The sequence below is a fragment of the Piliocolobus tephrosceles genome, chromosome 5 (assembly GCF_002776525.5).
Source record: "Piliocolobus tephrosceles isolate RC106 chromosome 5, ASM277652v3, whole genome shotgun sequence".
NCBI classification, from domain to species: Eukaryota; Metazoa; Chordata; class Mammalia; order Primates; family Cercopithecidae; genus Piliocolobus; species Piliocolobus tephrosceles.
In genome coordinates, this window is record NC_045438.1 from 43,216,204 (window position 1) to 43,226,672 (window position 10,469).

General features: G+C 41.2%; 1 pseudogene across 1 annotated transcript; it reads right to left on the reverse strand.

Annotated features, from left to right (window-relative positions):
• Positions 1–8,728: 8,728 nt before the first annotated feature.
• Positions 8,729–10,263, reverse strand: LOC111520751 (annotated as a pseudogene). The gene is made up of 2 exons (XR_002724753.3): positions 10,143–10,263; positions 8,729–9,512 (listed from the first exon to the last, which is right to left on the reverse strand). The product of XR_002724753.3 is annotated as a translationally-controlled tumor protein-like (transcript).
• Positions 10,264–10,469: the final 206 nt, after the last annotated feature.

A 10,469-nucleotide genomic window follows, 5' to 3' on the forward strand; every position in this document is an offset into this window, starting at 1 on the left:
AGGAGTAAGGAAAGGATCCAGTTTCAGCTTTCTACTTATGGCTAGCCAATTTTCCCAGCGCCATTTATTAAATAGGGAGTCCTTTCCCCATTTCTTGTTTCTCTCAGTTTTGTCAAAGATCAGATGGCTGTAGATGTGTGGTATTATTTCTGAGGACTCTGTTCTGTTCCATTGGTCTATATCTCTGTTTTGGTACCAGTACCATGCTGTTTTGGTTACTGTAGCCTTGTAGTATAGTTTGAAGTGAAGTAGCGTGATGCCTCCAGTTTTGTTCTTTTGACTTAGGATTGTCTTGGCAATGTGGGCTCTTTTTTGGTTCCATATTAACTTTAAAGCCGTTTTTTCCAATTCTGTGAAGAAAGTCATTGGTAGCTTGATGGGGATGGCATTGAATCTATAAATAACTTTGGGCAGTATGGCCATTTTCACGATATTGATTCTTCCTATCCATGAGCATGGTATGTTCTTCCATTTGTTAGTGTCCTCTTTTATTTCACTGAGCAGTGGTTTGTAGTTCTCCTTGAAGAGGTCCTTTACATCCCTTGTAAGTTGGATTCCTAGGTATTTTATTCTCTCTGAAGCAATTGTGAATGGAAGTTCATTCATGATTTGACTCTCTGTTTGTCTGTTACTGGTGTATAAGAATGCTTGTGATTTTTGCACATTAATTTTGTATCCTGAGACTTTGTACTTCAGCAGCTTTTAATTGGCCTCTGGCCTCTAGTCTTATCTGCTCCAGTCTAATCTCTGTACAATGCTGTAGTACAGTCACAGTGCCTTTTTGTTGTTGTTGTCATTATGTTGTTGTTTTTAATTGCAGTATTATACACATGACTTAAACTTACCCTCCTAACCATTCTTAAGTATGCAGTTCCTGTATTGGTTGGTTCTCACATTGCTATAAAGAACTATCTGAGACTGAGTAGTTTAAAAAAAGAAAAGGTTTAATTGACTCACAGTTCCACAGGCTGTATAGGAAGTATGGCCAGGGAGGCCTCAAGAAACTTACAATAATGGCAGAAGGTGAAGTGGAAGCAAGCACATCTTCACATGGTGACAGGAAAGAGGGAGACAGAGAGATGGAACAAAGGGAGAAATGTCACACACTTTTAAACCATCAAATCTCATGAGAACCCACTGTCACAAGAACAGCAAGGGAGAAATCTGCTCCCATAATCCAATCATCTACCAGCAGCTCCCTTCCTCAATGTTGGGAATTATAATTTGACATGTGATTTGGGTGGGTACACACAAAAACTGCTCATCCTTCTAGTCCCTGGCAACCACCATTCTACTTTCTGTCTCTATGAGCTTGACTACTCTAGATACCACATAGAAGTAGAATAATACAGTGTTTGTCCTGTTTTGTCTGGCTTATTTCACTAAGCATTATGTCCTCAAGCTTCATCCATCTTGTAGCACGTGTCAGATTTTAAAGCTCAATAATGTGCCATTGTAATATAGAGCACATTTGGTTTAGTCATTCACCTGTCAATGGACAGAGGTTGCTCCCACCTTTTGGCTGCTGTGAATAGAGCCCTTCATCTGCTTAAAACTCTGTAGTGGGCCGGGCGCGGTGGCTCACGCCTGTAATCCCAGCACTTTGGGAGGCCAAGGGGGGCGGATCACGAGGTCAGGAGATCAAGATCATCCTGGTTAACACAGTGAAACCCTGTCTCTACTAAAAATACAAAAAATTAGCCAGGCATGGTGGCAGGCGCCTGTAGTTCCAGCTACTCGGGAGGCTGAGGCAGGAGAATGGCGTGAACCCAGGAGGCGGAGCTTGCAGTGAGCCGAGATCGCGCCACTGCACTCCAGACTGGGCGACAGAGCAGGACTCCGTCTCAAAAAAACAAAAAACAAAAACAAACAACAACAACAAAACAACAACAACAACAACAACAAACACTCTGCAGTGGCTGCCGATTGCTGTTGGGATAAAATCCCATCTCCTTAATGAGGTTCTTCAAGGCTCTGCAGGAGCCAGGCCCCGCTTACTTTTACTTTCAGCTTCATCCCTGACACATTTTATTTCCTTCCTTCCTTCCTTCCTTCCTTCCTTCCTTCCTTCCTTCCTTCTTCTTTGCTTCTTTCTTTTCTTTCTTGTTTCTTTCTCTTTCTTTTTCTTTCTTTCTTTTCTTCTCTTCCTCTCTCTCTCTGTCTCTCCCCCTTCCCCTTCCTCCACTCTCTTTTAGAGACAGGGTCTTGCCTAGGCTGGAGTGCAGTGGCACAATTATAGCTCACTGCAGCCTCAAATTCCCAGATTCAAGTGATCCTCTCACCTCAGCCTCCTGAGTGGCTGGGACCACAGGCACGGAACACCATCCTGGCTATTTCAGAGCACTGCACCTACCCGCTCAGTTACACTGTTTTGTAGGAGCTCCTTGAAGTGCATATTTAAGGACTGCATCACCCCCATCTTCACGATGCTATGTGTGCTTCTGCTACGAAACTGCTTTTTTATTTTTAAGGACAACCAATAGCATCTTACTTGTTTTGGGATCTTAGCACTTAGTACCTTTTATAGGCATTTGGGTATTTGCGTTCTACATGCAGAAACAGAGATATTCAGAATTTGTTTTCTGCTGTGAGTGACCTTTTGTATACCTTTTTGAAGATGCTTATTTTACAACATAAACCATGGTATCCAGTTTCTCCTCCCAGAGATCTGTGTTGGGGTATTAAGGCCAGGATGCGATTGGCGGGGGGGCAGTGTCCTGAGAACAGGGGTGGGACTTTGTGAGAGGAGGGGACATGACACTGGAGAAAGACTGCTTGGGAAGAAGTAGATCATGCAGGAGAATGGTCACTCTGAAAAGCTGAGTGGAAAGAGAATGAAGTTCTGAGTCACGGGCACCAAAACCAGCAGAATTGGGAGCAAACAGAGCCTGGGATTGGGCACTGTGTGGCAGAGCCTGGAAGAAATAGATTAGTCAAGGTACAGACTCAAGTTGGATGCAAAGAAAGTTGTAAAACTAAATTTTATCTGGAATTGATTTTCTTTTTCTTTTTATTCTTCCAAACATGTAAAACAAAGTGTGTGTGTGTGTTTTTTTTTTTTTTTTTTTTTTAATTTTGGACAAAATGTGTTGGCTTGAGTTTCAGCTGGACATATTTTCATCTAACATGGCATCCAGTAGGGTAATTTGTGCAAAGTACTCAGCTCCCTGCTCCTAATCATACAGGGCTGTGTGGCAGCTTTGGGCTTCAGTCCTGAAATGCCCTCAGCCACTGCAGTCGCCCTGGTATGAAAATGGCCTGAGATGACTCAGTTCATGCCTCTGAATATGTCAGGAAACCCCACCACCCCTTACCCCACATGCATCCAGAGTGCTTATGAATCCATAATACTTACTCAATATAAAAATGTCTAACAGGCTGTGGATTGTGCAGAATAGTAACAGCAAGAGTCTTCTTTTCCTACAAGAGTTAAAGACGAAGGAGAGAATGGAGGACCCTAAACTGTCCTTGCTTAGAGCTGCAAGTTCTCTCCTTGCTGAAGCCGACCCTGCAGGTCAACTGCCTGAAGTGCCTCACAGCCACCAGCAGCTGGTGCCCCAACTCTTTGAAAACATGGATTTGGGCCAGGTGTGGTGGCTCATGCCTGTAATCCCAGCCCTTTGGAAGGCCAAGGAGGGAGCATCACCTGCGGGCAGATGTTTGAGACCAGCCTGGCCAACTTGGTGAAACCCCACCTCTACTAAAAATACAAAAATTAGCTGGGCATGGGGGCGCATGCCTGTAATCCCAGCTACTTGAGTGGCTGAGGCAGGAGAATCCCTTGAACCTGGGAGGCGGAGGTTGTTACAGTGAGTCGAGATCATGTCACTGCCCTCCAGCCTGGCCTGGGCAACAAAGTGAGACTCTTCTCTTAAAACAAACAAACAAACAAACAAAACACATGACTGTGAACCAAATCAAGCAAAGAAACTCCAGGGTGTAGTGCCTATAAAAGGAATGTTACCCCCAGATAAAAACAAACTACTTAGATTCTACATGACAGAGGAATTCCTCTTGTGGGTAGGAATGTTTACCTAATTCATTCCTTGGCTCTGCTATGTGGTTTACCCTGGTCTCATGAACCCTTAGAAGGGCATAGATGAGGTAATATGGTTTCTCTTCATAATCTTCATCCACACCTTGTCATCTGGTTTATGGAAGAAACCTGTCAAACAAGAAATGTTACCTAGTGGCACAATGTTAGGACATACAGTTACTAGGAGAAAGTAATCGGCCTGGGAGATGAAAGACATGGCCATTTTTTTAAGGCTGCAACTCCACAGGAGGGGTAGTTTCTCCTGTTCTGGCTCACTGCATTGGCCATTATCAATATTTGAAGTGACTTTGCAAGTAGTTTTCCAAAAGGAAACCACAGCTTTATTAGAAAAACTTGCATCTCTTTTCTCTGATAAGAGTGTCAGTGCCACATTAAAAATGGCCTGGCAGAATGTACTGTGGGTATGGGAGTGATAAGGAGAGATCCTTTCCTTCTTGCTAAGAGACAAAAAGGCTTAAAATAAGTATTTTCGGAAGAAATAATCCAGTGATGTGAATGAGTTTGAGATATAAAATGAAAAAGAAGAAAGGAAGAAAGAAGGATGAAAGAAAACAAGTCAGGGCCAGGCGTGGTGGCTCACGCCTGTAATCCCAGCACTTTGGGAGGCCGAGGTGGGTGGATCATTTGAGGTCAGGAGTTCAAGGCTAGCCTGGCCAACATGGTGAAACCCCATCTCTATTAAAAATACAAAAAAATTAGCTGGGCATGGTGGCACATGCCTATAATCCCAGCTACTCTGGAGGCTGAGGCAGAAGAATCACTTGAATCCGGGAGGTGGATATTGCAGTGAACCAAGATCATGCCACTGCACTCCAGCCTAGGCAACAAGAGGGGAAACTCCATCTCAAAAAAAGAAAATAATAATAAGTCAGAAAGCAAGAAAAACTTTTGCACTCAGAAGGGCAGACCAAGAAGAGAGGGCATGGCTGAGGTGGACCAAAACTTACAAAGTGGAAGCTGAGAATACAAAACACAGACTCTCCTTTGAACTAGTTCAGTTTATTTTCATCTGTGTACCAACAAACAGAAAGAGTAAGTAAACAACTTGCTTGGCTGATCTTGTCAAAAGGGACAACAGTTACAACTAGAAGTTGGTAAGTTGTTTTCATTTTCCTCTGTGCATGCCCTGTGAGTATAATTTGGTAAAATTATATATTACGATAGTCTACGGCATAATATTGTTTGGGCTTAAATTCAATATCAGTGGGATGAACATGTTGGAAATTTCTCCTAACAACTAAAGGTATTTACAGATTTCTAACTCAAAGCCTTTGCATTAATCACTAATTTGTGTGTTATTTTATTTTTCCTTTACTTTTTTTTTTTTTTTTTTTTTTGAGACAGAGTCTTGCTGTCGCTCAAGCTGGAGTGCAATGGCGTGATCTCGGCTCACTGCAACCTCCACCTCCTGGGTTCAAGCGATTCTCCTGCCTCAGCCTCTTGAGTAACTGGGATTACAGGCACACGCCACCATGCCCAGCTAATTTTTGTATTTTTAGTAGAGACGGGGTTTCACCATGTTGGTCAGGCTGTTCTCAAACTCCTGACTTCATGATCTGCCTGCTTCAGTTTCCCAAAGTGCTGGGATTACAGGTGTGAGCCTCCATGCTTGACCTCTTTTACTTCTTTTGTTAAAAAAAAAAAAGTTAAGGCCTACCCTTTGTCAGTCTGATAAAATATAAATGCCATTCTTTTCTTTATCTTCTTATTGTATTACTCTTTAATAGGTAAAACTAGGAGAGAACAATGCTATTAATTCTATTTGGTTTATTGTTTATTTGCTTATTCTGCTTTTTTATTCAGAAGAAAAATTTAAGAACACATACATGTTTTTCCACTTTCAAAATTGTCACAAAGTCTTAAAAACAAAGTAGAGATCGAGACCATCTTGGCTAACACAGTGAAACCCTGTCTCTACTAAAAATACAAAAAATTAGCCGGGCATGGTGGCAGGCACCTGTAGTCCCAGCTACTCGGGAGGCTGAGGCAAGAGAATGGCATGAACCCGGAAGGCGGAGCTTGCAGTGAGCTGAGATCGCACCACTGCACTCCAGCCTGGGCGACAGAGCGAGACTCCATCTCAAAACAAACAGACAAAACAAAACAAACCAAAAACAAAAACAAAGTAAATACTGTGTTTTTTACCTCAAACGAAAACTCCGAGAAACAGAAATATACCATGTAGCAAGTAATTGAATTCCATCTTAAACTTTATTGTAAAAAACAAACAAAAGGAAATATCCATGCATTCAAATACATATTAGCAACTCCTCTGATTTATTTGACAGGAGAAAGAGGCTGGGATTTGCCAACAGCCCACATACACTGTGTGGACTTTGTTGACAGTACTTTCCCCCTCCTTAGCTGTACCTGCACACTACACAGCAATAAATCATAAAGTGTGCTTAAGGGAAGCAGGAAAATTTACTGCTACCCAGTGCTTGGTTGCATAAAAACACAGTTACCACATCCATTATTCATGGTATTGGGTCAAATGTGTGAGCCTACATACTACAGTGTGAAATGGCAAGGGATTCTACCCTTAACTCTTTCCTCCCTTTCTAAGTGATCTCATCTACCCTGTGACTTTGCTACCTTATCCTGATAATTGCTAAACCTTTGTGGAGAGATAGTTGACCCTGAAGACCCTGGCATCAGGGTCTTTAGTTTGACTGATACGGAGCTGACACAGAGTGTCAACATCACCCAAGATTCCCACGTGCTGTCAGAATGAGTATGCAACGTCCCTGGGCAGATGGCATCCAAGCGAGACTCATTTTCCTTTGCGTGCACGACTGCTCTCATTCTCACCATTGGTAAAAGACTGTTTTTGAGTAGCAGGGGTCAGCTTATAATGGCCCCAGTTGGGTCCTACCCAAGCATAGTGTATTAGTCTGTTTTCACACTGCTATAAAGACCTGCCTCTGGTCTGGGTAATTTACAAAGGAAAGAGATTTAATTGACTCACAGTTCCATGTGGCTGGGGAAGCCTCAGGAAACTTACAATCGTGGCGGAAGGGGAAGCAAACGTGTCCTTCACATTGTGGCATGAGAGAGAAGAGCCAGCAAGGAAAAGCCAGACACTTATAAATCCATCAGATCTCATGAGAACTCACTCACTATCACGAGGACAGCATGGGAGAAACTGCCCCCATGATTCAATTACTCCCCACCAGGTTCCTCCCATGACACCTGAGGATAACGGGGATTACAATTTAAGATGAGATTTAGGTGGGGACACAACCAAACCATATCACATAGCATGGGATAATCAGAGACTACATGAACATCATCCATATCCTACTGTCTACTTGACCTCTCTTTTTGAATGTCCCACAGGTTCTTCAAACTCAGTATTCTGTTTTGCCTCCTATAGGCCTTCTTCATTCTGCCAGTTTAGAGGCAAAAACATCAGAATCACTTTCATTTCCGTCATCTCTGTTCATAGCCAAGTGAAATTAAAGAATTATTGCCAATACTAAAAAAATTAGTATCTGTGGACTACTATATGGCTGATGTCATCTAAAATGCACACCAGATACCTGAAATGTAAAGACAACTATAATTTCCTGTCTGGATTTTTCTAATTGGCCCAAAAAGGCAGTGGTTTATACATCAGAGAATTGTTTTGATTCACACTTAAATTTACATAATCCTTAATGTTAATGATTGCTCCTTTAATAAATGTCTGTTGTACAGAACTGATATTAATTAATTTTGGTCCTACCTTGCATACATATTTCTTACACATTTGTAAGGTACCTGGGACCAGCTTCTTGTAGACCTGTTGTCCTGGAATGATTTTTAATAGCTACCTATTTCACCTTCAGGAGTGTTTGTGTTTAGGTGATAAAAATTATATTGTCAACCAACATATATATGATATGTAATCTGGATGTACCATTGTTTGGCATTTTCTAAGTCCACTCTGCCCTTGGATTTCTAACCAGTTTAGTCTGAGACCCCATCCTGAGTAATTGCAGAAAGACCCTTCCTTTAGTTAGATTGTCACACTCTGATGTAGAGCAGATGGGGATAGAGGATGTGGGCTTTCTTCACTGCCAGGTCCCAAGCCCATATTTCTTGCTAGCAAAAAACACAAGGTAAAATAAATATTCTTCATGAAGAAAGAAAAATTTGCCAGATGCAGTGACTCACACCTGTAATCCCAGCACTGGGAAGCCGAGGCAGGTGGATCACTTGAGGTCAGGAGTTCGAGATAAGCTTGGCCAACATGGCGAAACCCTGTCTCTACTAAAAATACAAAAATTAGTCAGATGTGGTGGCAGGAGCCTGTAATCCGAGCTACTTGAAAGGCTAAGGCAGGAGAATTGCTTGAACCCAGGAGATGGACGTTACAGTGAGCTGAGATCGCACCAGTTCACTCCAGTTTGGGTTACAGAGCAAGATTCTGTCTCAAAAAGAAAAAAGAAAGATAGAAAGAAAAGAAAAAAAGAAAAGAAAAGAAAAATTTAAAGAAAAATTGTACAAGAAAGAGAAAATTTTAAAAAATTGAAATTAAAATACAAGATTAAATATGCATGCAACAATGACAAGATAAAATAATTAGACTGATGATCAAGGAAATAAAAAGCTATAAAATATAAAATAGAATAAAAATATGAATTGGATTCATTAGTTTAGTTTTTTTTTAAATTTAAATGCATTTTATTTTTAGACAACCTACATAACATGAAACAATGCCTCCACTCCAAATAAATCACAGTCAAAATAAATGAAGAGCTCAAGATGACATCAGTCCCATTTGTCTTAAGTCCTGGTGTTGTGCGGATGACAAGCAGAAGCCAGTTATGATGACAGGTGATAGATCCAAAGTAATTTCCAAATTTGTTAACATTTTTCCATTTCTAAACCATCCTTAAAGAAAATCATATATGGGGTCACACCATCTTCACGGTAGTCCAGTAGAGCAACCGTGCCATCTGGATTCATGTTTTCACCAATAAAGAACTGGTAGTTTTTGAAATTAGCAAGTATGTCCTTGGTTTGTTTTGAAGCCCCTGTCATAAAAGGTTTTACTGTTTCTGGTCTCTGTTCTTCAAGTTTGCCTTTGATTGATTCCACATAATCTTTGATGTACTTCTTGTAGGTTTCTTTTGTGAAACTTGTTTCCTGGAGGTGATGGTTCAGGACAATATCAACACCAGTGATTACTGTACTTTCTGTACCTTCACCCTAGAGGCCTTCAGCGAATGCATTTCCACCAATGAGCGAGTCATCAACGTTATCTTCTATCCTACAGACATCTTCCCCTCCACCTCCAGGTACAGCCCGTTCACAACCTCCCAGATCTTGTAGATGTAGGAGAACATCTCATCGTGGCTGATGAGGTCCCAGTAGATAATCATGATGGCAGCTGAAGGGAGACGATGCGGCGCTAGCTTAGCTTGCAGGAGCCTGAAGCTTGCAGCGAGGCAGTGCAGCCTGAGCAGTGCTAGGGTGGAGAGGGGAGTGGGTGGGGGGGAAAAAAGTTGGATTCATTAGTCTTTTATGAAAAATATGATTATGGATTAAAAACAGAAATTCTAAGCTGAACTAAGAATAAATATAATTTCAAAAGGATGTGAAAGTATTATTTTTAACGGAAATATAAATAAAGACAAAGTAGGAAAAACAAAATAGAGGCAGAATACTTAAAGAATAAACAAAAAAATTGAAATGGGGAAATTAGATAAAATAAATGAAATAAGATAATATATGTAAAGTGTTTCTCACAGTAAAGTGATGTTGAGATGTTGCTCCATAAAACAACACTTATCTTTTATAAAATTTGAAAATAAAAGATGAGGGGATAATAGGAGGAGGAAGGAGTAAAGAGTCCTAGTGAAAGCAAACAAGGAGTCTTTGGCAAAATTCTCACTTAGCTTTCTCTAGAGTTAGGGACTGAATAGCTGGGAGATAGGAAGCGCAGAGGAATACAAGGTCTCTATCCCCTCTGTCCTCGTCCCATGTCCCCAGTAATCTTGCATCTCTTTATGGTATCCATCAGAGGGGACCCAGAGCTGTCTGAAAGAGCCTCACCACAAACTGGATTCGTTGACTTCACACCTGCCGAGCCACCAACCCTTTTCTTTGGAATCCATAAGAATAGCTCATGCAGGGATCCAAAAGTGCATTGAAAGTATTTGGTAGTCCTCAGTGTAAGCAGAGATGGCTTCCCATTCTCACCCTTAGATGCAAAAATATGTCCGAGTAGTAATGGTAGTTAGCGATAATATTCTGAAGATCTATGAGATGTCCATATTTCTTCATAATCTGTTTAAAGAATGGATTTAAAAGTCACCTGGAAGTGGCAGCATTTAACTAATGTTTAAATAAAATTGTATTAGAATGTTGCTAGGAAGTGAGAGATTTCTGGTAAAGTGAAAGTGAAGGCTCTATCAAGGACAGG